The 12,509-nt window shown below is 39.9% G+C and overlaps 2 long non-coding RNA genes across 2 annotated transcripts; both read left to right on the top strand.

Moving 5' to 3' along the window:
- LOC132602284 (uncharacterized) lies at nt 1-2,884 on the top strand. Its single transcript, XR_009567710.1, has 3 exons — nt 1-241; nt 323-514; nt 2,533-2,884. It is a non-coding gene; the product is annotated as an uncharacterized LOC132602284 (long non-coding RNA).
- Nucleotides 2,885-4,881: 1,997 nt separating this feature from the next.
- LOC132602283 (uncharacterized) lies at nt 4,882-7,740 on the top strand. Its single transcript, XR_009567709.1, has 3 exons — nt 4,882-5,122; nt 5,204-5,395; nt 7,414-7,740. It is a non-coding gene; the product is annotated as an uncharacterized LOC132602283 (long non-coding RNA).
- The last annotated feature ends 4,769 nt before the right edge of the window (nt 7,741-12,509 follow it).

The following is a 12,509-nucleotide window of genomic DNA, read 5'->3' as shown; positions in this document are numbered from 1 at the left end:
CATCTGTGCAAGGAGTTATGGCCATTTTACTGAAGCGACACAGTGCAGTCCAAAGTGCAGAATACGGTCCGTAAATCAATTTACGGCCCGTAAACTGACTTTACGACCAGCAGTGTTCAGGTCGTAAATTTCACTTTCACAGAACAATATATATTCGTCCATATCAGTTCAACTCATTATTTTTCATTCCTTCAAACCCTAGAACGACCTCCTACTCTCCTCCAACATCAAGAACACCAAGGTAAGTCCATTCTAATTATTCCAACTCAATTCTAACATATATCCTTGTAATCTAAACAATAAATCATCATTCCTAATATAGGGTTTTCAAGAAAACCCATCTCAAGATTCAAGAATCAAGATTTGGGAAATCTTCTCCAAAATTCAAGTCTTTAATTCAGGTTTTGGAGCAATTAAGGGTTTGCAACATATTTCCTTCCAAAGTGATTCAAGCTAGGTTTTGGGTGTTCTTCAATAGAAAAGTGAATTGTTAAATCTTGTTTAACAAATTAAGGTATGCCTCTTTTGAACATACTCTTTTGATCGATTTTTTTTATAAACTCTTTGATTTTGATTCGTATGTCTCTTTTGAAAAATCTTATTTTGGAATGCATGACTTCTTTTCTTGAAGGTTCTTTATTGAATAGAAAGGGTGAACTTCTCATACAAAACCCTAATGTATGTCTAAGATTTTAATAATGTTCTTACCCTTATCATTGATAGATTTGACGGGTTAGAATAGAGAAAATGGCATTGAAAGCTCGGTTATGATTTTTGGATATCAAATGATTTGTGGGCTGTTTTGGTATGATTAAATGGATAGAATTAGTTGGATATTGATATAAAATAATTGTTGAGATTGTTGTTGATGTTGTTGTTCTTGAATTTGGAAGTATAAATATTATTCAAGATCCTTTAATGAATGAAAGGAAAAGAAATCTTTTCATGTTCCTTGAACTCTAATTCATGTTTAAATGGTGGTTAATGTGTGTGAGGGGACAAACCCACATTAAACCTAGATTGTAACAAACCCTATATATGTATGTGATATTATGAATGTTTTCCTCTATAAGATATGTTTAATAATGATGGTTAAGGGTTGGTAATGAGATTCTCATTGATGATTTAAGACATGGAAATCTTTCGTAAAGAAGTTATACGTTTTCAAACATTGGTCGGAATAACTTATCCATTCAATATGGCATAATGCTCCGTAATGATAATTTGACTACAAAGATGATTGCTTTTAGACAAGGTCATGCGTGTGTAGGGTCAAGCCCGCATCGAACCTTACACGAACTAAACTACTTTGTGAAACTCGCTTTTCCCCATTATTGGATGATTGAACTTAAATCTTCTAAAGGTTAGACCTTCAACTTGTTTTGTTGTAAAATGGGTTTCTTAAACTTGAAATTTGAATAAGATATTTGAATAAGATTCTCAATCGGTGGTAACTTGAAATGCCTCTATTTGGGATGATGACTTGAGAAGGGAGGTTCGGCCCTAAGCCATAATTGATAATTTAGTAATATGACATTATTTGTATTTTTGTTTGTGTTTTTGTAACTGTATGGTAAAGTTGTGTTTGTCCAGAGGACGATTAGCCTCCGTGGTTTCCTAACCAGGAGTATCGATTGATTGATTAGTTTGCCTATGAGTGGCTTGCTTTCTATCTTGTTTCCTGTGAGTGGCTTGTAGTGATATAGAATTCGTAAGTGAAATTCTTGGCATGGTAAATGGTAAAGAGTTAAATTGATATGCCTTTCGTTGATCGATATGTGTAATGAACTTAAATGTTATTGACGGTATGACTACTTTGAGACAATTGGTGAATCGGCTTCTATGCCATGGACTTTGTTGTTCTGTTTGCCTTGCTATTCGGGAGGAGGAGTAGCCACTATGGATCCTAGTGTATTAATTGCCTTGCCATTCGGGAGGAGGAGTGGCCACTCCCGGGCTCGCTACCTGGGGTGCATTAATGGCCTTGCTATTCGGGAGGAAGAGTAGCCACCGTGAATCTATATTTCGGTGTATTGCGCAGTGTGCCTAGCCATTCGGGAGGATGAGTGGTCACCGAGACTTTATAATTCGGTGTGGTGAGTTGTGACAAGGGAACCCTACGGTCATTCCCTCGATGTGATTGATTCTTGGGCTTGTGTCAGTATGTAAAATATTCGTATATCTGTAATATTCGTAATCTCTCATGGAACCGTTGTTGACAATCATGATCAATTTGAAAGGCATAATTAAAAGTTGTAACTTAACAAAAGACTTCATAATCGATTTTTGATAATTCTTATGGAGATACACATGTTGAATACTTGTTTCTATATTGATTAATGGATTTGTAAACTGTTTAACAAATGATATTGAGAATCACAAAGTGGAATGGCTGTTTTTATGCTATCTTTTTCAGAACTGATTTCTTTATATATTATTATAATTTATTTTCATAATACTTGTTGTCCCCGAGGCACTCACTGAGTACAAAAGTACTCAGGCATACCATTGTTGTTTTTGATGGTATGTTAGGTAACGAAGAAGAGCAGGTTCGTGATACTTTCGACGCTTAATAGGACTTGCTACTGCTGTGGATTTGGTGAGCCCACATCCTTGTTCGTGGGACACTTTCCGTTTCATTTATTATTCTAGATTTCCGGGCTGCGTCCCGAAGTTTGACGATTGTTATGTCTCTTAGAAGCTCCATAGATAGTTGTCAGAATTGTGGGTAGATTGTCAAAAGTCTCGTACGACTTAATGGGTGTTTGCCACGTTGATGGCCATTGCTTATAAAGACTTCCGCTGATTTAATTCATGTGTTACATTTAATTTATAAATTGTTGGAGGCGAATATTGAACCTGGCGGGTTCAAGTATTATTATTATGTCGTTTAGGTTCTTCCGATGTTGTTCATGACGTCGGATGCCGGTCACGTCTAGGGTGGGTTTTGGGGCGTGACAAGCTTGGTATCAGAGCCTACGTTTAAATGTGTCCTAGGAGTTTTCTGTGTCTGTGGAGCTATGTCTAGTGGAGTCTTCCGTGTGCAGCCTGATCACCTGCATGATCGAAAGACTACCAGGGCATTTATAGGTGTTTCTCACTCCTCTTTATTCTAGATTGTGCTATAGAGCCTGAAATTCCTTTAGGATCATTCTGACGTGTCCAATAATTCGTGCCCCGCAGAAATGGCTTTAACTCCTGCGAGGACTGGTAATCAGGGAAACAATGGTGCTTCTAAATCATCGCCTGGCGGACGAGCCACCAGGGTCACTAACCATACCACTGCTGGGGTCAAGAACGGTAATTCCTTGGTTGGGTTTGCCGAGCAACAAGAGAATTGGAAGGGAGAAGAGCGGCTAGACAGGGAACAAAGTAAGAAGGCCCGATCTGTGGGTGGTTTCACTGGTTCGTATGATGGAGGGCAACGAAAAGGAAATTATGCACCTCAACAGTTTGGTTCTCAGTCTAATATAGGCGTTCCATCTGGTGGACAAGGTCAGAGGAACAATGATCAGAACAGATATTCGCAAGGTAGTAACCGACAAACATTTAGATGGGAGGATCGTGTTTGTCACCATTGTGGGATTAGGGGTCATATCAAGAAATATTGTAGGAAGTGGATTCGTGAAATGGCTAACTCTTCAGGCCAAAGGAATAATACGTCTGATGGTAATGCTAACAACACCCCTAATGCTCGTGGTAATAGGGCTGGTAAAACGGTTTCTAACACCGCTAATAGGGGACAAGCTCGACATTATAGTTTGATTCGTAGGGATACGGCAGAAGATCCTGAAGCCGGGGCCACAGGTATTCTTACTATATGTTCTTTTAAAGCGTATTAGCTGATCAATTCGAGTTCGACTCTTTCTTATATAACTCAAAAATCTTGCCCTTGATTTTGTGTGGAAGTTGAACAATGGTTGACACCCTTTTTCTATGAATACCCCTGCGTGCTTGTTATCGCTTTTATAATGTATAGAGACTGTGTCATTGTAGTTAAGGGCTGTGAGATTACTTTTAATGTGTTTGAATTAGAAATGATGAACTGTGATGTGATTTTTGGGGATGGACTAGCTTTCCGAGTGTTATGAAACTCTGGATTGTCAATCAGAAATGGTTAGGCTTGAATTTGCTGATGGACCCGTTATAGAGTGAAAAAGTGATATTGTTAAAAATTCGGAGTAGACTTATGTCGTATCTTAAGACTTGCGGGGTGAAATCAAAAAGGGCTTAGTTCTATCTAGTTGTTGTGGTATTACTCAAGCCGTGTTACCTTGAATATTATTCCCTACTATAGGTATGTGTTGAACCTTTCGGATGTGTTTTCCTGTGAAAGTTTAGAGTGAAGTATAAATCTCACAATTGTGTTTAGGCCTTAATGATGCATTCGTTATATGGTTAGTCGTATATTATCTCTAAGGATGTTTCACCTTGCTAGAAGAATTCTTGAAAATTTGAAATTTGAGGTTTAGTGAAGAATCTTAAGCCACGACTTTCATTCGAGGACGAATGATCTTAAGGGGGGGATAATGTAACACCCCGTACCTTTAACGAAAGTTTTGACCACGATCCTAGACTTAGAACATCAGATAAAGAATGTGGAAATTGAAAATTTTCTGTTCAGTTGTGATATGGTGGTTTACGCCCATGAACAGTGACCGTATTTCAATTTACGACCATGAACAGTGCCCGTAAACTGAAACCAAGAATTTCTGAACATTCTGGAATTTGACATTTTGAGGTCATATGGTTAAATACGGACCGTATTTCACTTTACGGCCCGTATTTCAAAACGTATTTCGAATTTGGGAAAACTTCCTTGATGAAAGTTGTAGAGCATTGAAATACCTTTCCAACGGTATCTTACGGGGGTCAAACGGACATCTGTGCAAGGAGTTATGGCCATTTTACTGAAGCGACACAGTGCAGTCCAAAGTGCAGAATACGGTCCGTAAATCAATTTACGGCCCGTAAACTGACTTTACGACCAGCAGTGTTCAGGTCGTAAATTTCACTTTCACAGAACAATATATATTCGTCCATATCAGTTCAACTCATTATTTTTCATTCCTTCAAACCCTAGAACGACCTCCTACTCTCCTCCAACATCAAGAACACCAAGGTAAGTCCATTCTAATTATTCCAACTCAATTCTAACATATATCCTTGTAATCTAAACAATAAATCATCATTCCTAATATAGGGTTTTCAAGAAAACCCATCTCAAGATTCAAGAATCAAGATTTGGGAAATCTTCTCCAAAATTCAAGTCTTTAATTCAGGTTTTGGAGCAATTAAGGGTTTGCAACATATTTCCTTCCAAAGTGATTCAAGCTAGGTTTTGGGTGTTCTTCAATAGAAAAGTGAATTGTTAAATCTTGTTTAACAAATTAAGGTATGCCTCTTTTGAACATACTCTTTTGATCGATTTTTTTTATAAACTCTTTGATTTTGATTCGTATGTCTCTTTTGAAAAATCTTATTTTGGAATGCATGACTTCTTTTCTTGAAGGTTCTTTATTGAATAGAAAGGGTGAACTTCTCATACAAAACCCTAATGTATGTCTAAGATTTTAATAATGTTCTTACCCTTATCATTGATAGATTTGACGGGTTAGAATAGAGAAAATGGCATTGAAAGCTCGGTTATGATTTTTGGATATCAAATGATTTGTGGGCTGTTTTGGTATGATTAAATGGATAGAATTAGTTGGATATTGATATAAAATAATTGTTGAGATTGTTGTTGATGTTGTTGTTCTTGAATTTGGAAGTATAAATATTATTCAAGATCCTTTAATGAATGAAAGGAAAAGAAATCTTTTCATGTTCCTTGAACTCTAATTCATGTTTAAATGGTGGTTAATGTGTGTGAGGGGACAAACCCACATTAAACCTAGATTGTAACAAACCCTATATATGTATGTGATATTATGAATGTTTTCCTCTATAAGATATGTTTAATAATGATGGTTAAGGGTTGGTAATGAGATTCTCATTGATGATTTAAGACATGGAAATCTTTCGTAAAGAAGTTATACGTTTTCAAACATTGGTCGGAATAACTTATCCATTCAATATGGCATAATGCTCCGTAATGATAATTTGACTACAAAGATGATTGCTTTTAGACAAGGTCATGCGTGTGTAGGGTCAAGCCCGCATCGAACCTTACACGAACTAAACTACTTTGTGAAACTCGCTTTTCCCCATTATTGGATGATTGAACTTAAATCTTCTAAAGGTTAGACCTTCAACTTGTTTTGTTGTAAAATGGGTTTCTTAAACTTGAAATTTGAATAAGATATTTGAATAAGATTCTCAATCGGTGGTAACTTGAAATGCCTCTATTTGGGATGATGACTTGAGAAGGGAGGTTCGGCCCTAAGCCATAATTGATAATTTAGTAATATGACATTATTTGTATTTTTGTTTGTGTTTTTGTAACTGTATGGTAAAGTTGTGTTTGTCCAGAGGACGATTAGCCTCCGTGGTTTCCTAACCAGGAGTATCGATTGATTGATTAGTTTGCCTATGAGTGGCTTGCTTTCTATCTTGTTTCCTGTGAGTGGCTTGTAGTGATATAGAATTCGTAAGTGAAATTCTTGGCATGGTAAATGGTAAAGAGTTAAATTGATATGCCTTTCGTTGATCGATATGTGTAATGAACTTAAATGTTATTGACGGTATGACTACTTTGAGACAATTGGTGAATCGGCTTCTATGCCATGGACTTTGTTGTTCTGTTTGCCTTGCTATTCGGGAGGAGGAGTAGCCACTATGGATCCTAGTGTATTAATTGCCTTGCCATTCGGGAGGAGGAGTGGCCACTCCCGGGCTCGCTACCTGGGGTGCATTAATGGCCTTGCTATTCGGGAGGAAGAGTAGCCACCGTGAATCTATATTTCGGTGTATTGCGCAGTGTGCCTAGCCATTCGGGAGGATGAGTGGTCACCGAGACTTTATAATTCGGTGTGGTGAGTTGTGACAAGGGAACCCTACGGTCATTCCCTCGATGTGATTGATTCTTGGGCTTGTGTCAGTATGTAAAATATTCGTATATCTGTAATATTCGTAATCTCTCATGGAACCGTTGTTGACAATCATGATCAATTTGAAAGGCATAATTAAAAGTTGTAACTTAACAAAAGACTTCATAATCGATTTTTGATAATTCTTATGGAGATACACATGTTGAATACTTGTTTCTATATTGATTAATGGATTTGTAAACTGTTTAACAAATGATATTGAGAATCACAAAGTGGAATGGCTGTTTTTATGCTATCTTTTTCAGAACTGATTTCTTTATATATTATTATAATTTATTTTCATAATACTTGTTGTCCCCGAGGCACTCACTGAGTACAAAAGTACTCAGGCATACCATTGTTGTTTTTGATGGTATGTTAGGTAACGAAGAAGAGCAGGTTCGTGATACTTTCGACGCTTAATAGGACTTGCTACTGCTGTGGATTTGGTGAGCCCACATCCTTGTTCGTGGGACACTTTCCGTTTCATTTATTATTCTAGATTTCCGGGCTGCGTCCCGAAGTTTGACGATTGTTATGTCTCTTAGAAGCTCCATAGATAGTTGTCAGAATTGTGGGTAGATTGTCAAAAGTCTCGTACGACTTAATGGGTGTTTGCCACGTTGATGGCCATTGCTTATAAAGACTTCCGCTGATTTAATTCATGTGTTACATTTAATTTATAAATTGTTGGAGGCGAATATTGAACCTGGCGGGTTCAAGTATTATTATTATGTCGTTTAGGTTCTTCCGATGTTGTTCATGACGTCGGATGCCGGTCACGTCTAGGGTGGGTTTTGGGGCGTGACAAGCATATACCATTTATAACATAACAAAAGCATGAAATCCTCACCTTTCTTCAAGTTCTTCACTTGTGGGATAAGATTGCTTTCTTGCCACAATACTTGTACCAACTTGTAGAGGGCTTTGCACTTGGTAATAATTTCACAAAAGATGAACTTTTGAACCAAGGAATTGGCTCCAAATTTTTTTTTTTGCTTTTCTTTCTTTCTTTCCTCTCAAACCCGAAACCCATATCTTTTTTTTTTCTTTGTTCTTGCTTTGCTTTTTCTTGAATGTTCTTAGGATAAGTATGGCTTATATTACCACTTAATTTAATTGTGGACTTGGGCCATTTTCCACATGGCATTGCCGGTTGGGCCCCCTTAAATTGGGCCTTACTTCACTTATTTTTTTGAACCCAAAATGGTTGGTTACATATTGTAGTTCATGGGCAAGTTTCCCAAAATTCCAATTTTGCCCTTGGCCTCCTTTCGTAATTCCACACCATTGTATTCATAACCTACACATTCATACCAAGAAATGTCCAATTATGGCCTTATTCATCACAAGTCAATTTATCTTGAATTTTTCGAATAAGCGAAAATGTCGGATGTAACATCCTCCCCCCCTTTAGAAACATTCGTCCTCGAATGTTAAATTGACCTTATGGGGCGTCGTACTACTTCGGGAGGGTCCTCTTTATTATTGGCCTTCGTGGAGTTCCCGACATGGCTTCTTTACCAACATTATGGGGTAATTCTTCACGTCACTGATTCAAATGCCTTTGTAACATATTTCCTCATACCCCACACAATCATCGAACCATAAGCTATATTCTTGTAACAGACAGACGCTTCCCAGACGTCATAGTCCATATCATTTCCTGTTACACTCCTGAGATTCCTACCCCGTTCTCGAAATCCCACTTCATACCAGACACTTCATACCAACAGATTCAGAACTAGAACCGGACGCGTAGAAGCATATCGGACGGATTCGTAATCGGAGGCAGACGTACTAAACCATGGCGGACGGATTCGTGGTCAAAATCAGGGGTACGGAGGTATGTCAGACAGATTTGAGATCGGAGTCAGACGTACAAAGATGTATCATACAGAATCATGATCAAAGTCAGACAGACAGAAATGTATCAGATAGAGTCGTAATCAAGATCAGACATACGGAGATGTATCAGACAGGCGTGCGATCGAAATCAGATGTACAGAGGCATATAAGACGGATTCATATCCGGAGTCAGACATACAGAGGTGTGTCAGACAGATTCGTAATCAGAGTTAATCGTACAGAGATATGTCAGACAGAAACGTATTCAGAATCAATCATACAGAAGTATGTCGACCAGAAACATATTCAGAATCGGATGTACAAAGATTTATCAGGTGGGAACATAATCGAGTTCAGAAGCATAGAGGCGTAATAGACAGAGCCATAGCAGAATCGGAAGTGCAGAAGTATAACAGATAGAATCTGAAGCCGAATCAGATCACTCTTAGTAAGGCTCCAGTGATTTATGGAAAATTCCCTTATTGGTAACCTGGTTAACCAAGTTATCATACAAATCGTCTCGCGTGTCGCTTATTGACTCTTTCAAAGATTCCGCTTATTCGCATTTCTTATCTTTCGTCTTTCCTACCATCCATACTCATTTTTTTTTTATTTCAGACATCGTCATACCAGACTGAGTTATAATGGAATAGGGGTTGTTCTAGTCCTTGACAGCATTTGTGCCCTCACCCCCGCTTCGTTTCACGTATTCGGTTTAGTAAAACCTTTCGCCGATCACAATATTAGTTGCCGGGACTCGGTTCTTACCCCATATGGGCACCAAACGAAAATCATACATACACACATACACATACACACATACAGATATATCTACTAATGTCTTACTGGCGGACGTCTCTGACTGTTATTCAGATTCGCTCAATTTCCCGAGCGGTGTTGTACCTTTTCTTTGCCCATTTAGTCCGCCTCGCTCTGCGCGACTCCTGTAAGGGCACTAATCACCCCACACATTCCATTTGTCCTTTTGGTTACCCCAAATTTTCATTTACATCTATCATACTTACACTTGTGCAAAACTTTGCATTACTTCCCAGGGGGTCACCCATCCCAGAATTGCTCTGGCTTGAGCACGCTTAACTCCAAAACTTTCATGCATTTCGACGCGTTAGGGCTGATATAATTTCGTCGTCGCCCCGCACGACCTTTGTCACGTAATTTTTGAGCAAATCGGGGTCTTAACAAATTTTCGGAAAATTTTTGTAGCGGGTCCCACCCCTGGCTAAATCGTACCCTTACCATGTCGCTTTTCTGAATCTTAAACATTCACCTTCATACACATATACATATGATTACGGATAACCCACGGATTTAAGTCTTCGTCCCACGAATTCCGCCTCCAAATAATCGGTGGAATCTGATAAAATATCACCGTAAGGTGTTCTCCGGCCACTGACAGAAGAAAACTAAAGTCCGACAAATATTGCGGGACCTTTTTGTACTTAGTCTACATATTTACTTCCATATTTCTGCAAAAATTTGGGCAGAGGTTCCTCTGTTTTTCTTGCTATCCAAAACCTGTACACCAGAAATACCAATTATGCCTCACAGGGCCAACACATATACACACACATACATATCATATCATGTCGTATCGCAGCCACACGGGGCTGATAACCTCAAGTAAGAATTATAACGTCGTCGACACTTACCACACGTGCCCAACTCAACAGCATCGGAGGCACTTTCCTGTTTACTTTCATCCAGGATTTCTAGACTCACATTGACGGTGGGGACATCTCAGTCGCCCTTGCCTTTGTTCACTAGGTCTCTAATCCTTTTAAATTTCCGTCGTCTTCATAGAACAACGTTTTACAGATATCATACACATATCGAAATTTCTAGGAAACTTACGTACTCATAACTGATCAACTCGGGTCTAACCTGGGGAGCTGCCGTGGGAGTTGTGTCCCTCATCATCGTCGTCGGTCTGGCCCCCACTGTTACCTGCATCTGAATCGGAGGAGTGTAGGTAGCCTGGCAATTCCTGGTTCACCGACGGCCAGGACAAAGGGCTGGAATAGGGCGTGACACTCTCTAGGGAAGCTTGTCTAACATACTGCTCCACTACCGGAGCTGCTGGCACATCCTCGGGAATCTCCTCCTCCGGCGTCCCAGAGGAATGCTCTAGTGGCTCAGCCTCGGGGCTATCCTCCTCCCTGGGAGTAAGAAACTCTGGAGGTATCGTCGCTGGGTCCTCCAAGGGGTCGGTATCATAACTGTCTTCCTTGGGAGCCTCTGCTCTGGGGATCAAAAACTCTGGAGGAATTGTCTCTGGATCCTCCGAAGGGTCTGTCTCAATCGAGTAGCTGGGGATCTGCCTACTCGGTCCTGGTGATGTCCTAGGGGCCTTATTAGCACCCCCATCCCCATCATCCGAAGCGCTCCTCTTCATTATTTATCAACCTACGATCACCTGCAGGAAGAGGGTCAGAAACATTTTCCCCAAATACCGACACTTCTGCTCTTCTGGAGCCTCGCTGTAGATACAACAATTCGTAGGGGAGAATCATCCTAATCATATAGCTTTATCGCACGATCTAAGAATCCAAAGAAGGGTAACATCCTAAATGCCCTGTAGCTTCCTGTTTATAGATGTGGTGCACAACACATCGATAAACAAGACTCTACGAGACACGACCTGTAGACATTCCGAGGACTAACCGCTCTGATACCACTTTTGTCACGACCCAACCCCGTGGGCCGCGACTGGTACCCTAACTGGGTGCCCGTACATACCTACCCGACCGAATTTCGAATCATACGGAATTTTTTTTTCCTTTTTTAAAACAGAAGTTACAAAAGTAGGCCGATACAATTACAGCACGCGCGCAAACATATATATATATATACCTGAACATACAGACATTTACTGATAAGCCGATAAGGCTAACATACAGACGAAAACCCGTAACCCACACATCTATCTACAGGCCTCTACAGACATACAGAATCATATGACGGGACAGGGCCCCGCCGTACCCAGAATATCCATACATACAGAGTATACAGAAGACAGGAGATATATACCAAAAATATACGCTCCGGATCAAAGGAGCTCTTCAAAACAGCTGAATCAGAAACCTACGCTGGCGGCGTATCACCTGGTGCGTCGGTACCTGCGGGCATGTAGCGCAGCCCCCGAAGAACGGGGGTCAGTACGAAAAATGTACCGAGTATGTAAAGCAGAACATAACAGATATAAACATAGTCCGAACCGGAGTCACAGAAATATAACGAACAAAACCATAAATCAGACTGACGGACAGAGTCATGATCCAGACAGACATACAGAATCGTGTTCTTTACAGATAAACAGAATCATGGTTCGGACAGACAGACGGAATCATAATACGGACAGATGAGCAGAATCAGAATCCATACGGACATACAGACATAGTCGTAATTCAGACGGACAGACAGAAGTATGTCGGACAGAATTATGCATGCAGAGTAGTACAGAGTCATACAGAATCATACAGAGGCATGTGCTTATATAAATACAGATGGCACACGCATACATTCATACAGATCCCGGCCCTGTCTGGGGGCGCGGTAACAGAACCCGGCCCTCTTAGTACGGGACGCGGTGGACAGACAGAATCAGATCAG

Source organism: Lycium barbarum, chromosome 7, assembly GCF_019175385.1.
Source record: "Lycium barbarum isolate Lr01 chromosome 7, ASM1917538v2, whole genome shotgun sequence".
In the NCBI taxonomy this organism is placed as follows: Eukaryota; Viridiplantae; Streptophyta; class Magnoliopsida; order Solanales; family Solanaceae; genus Lycium; species Lycium barbarum.
The sequence above is the reverse complement of the archived record's forward strand: the minus strand, read 5'-3'. Positions and strand labels throughout refer to the sequence as shown.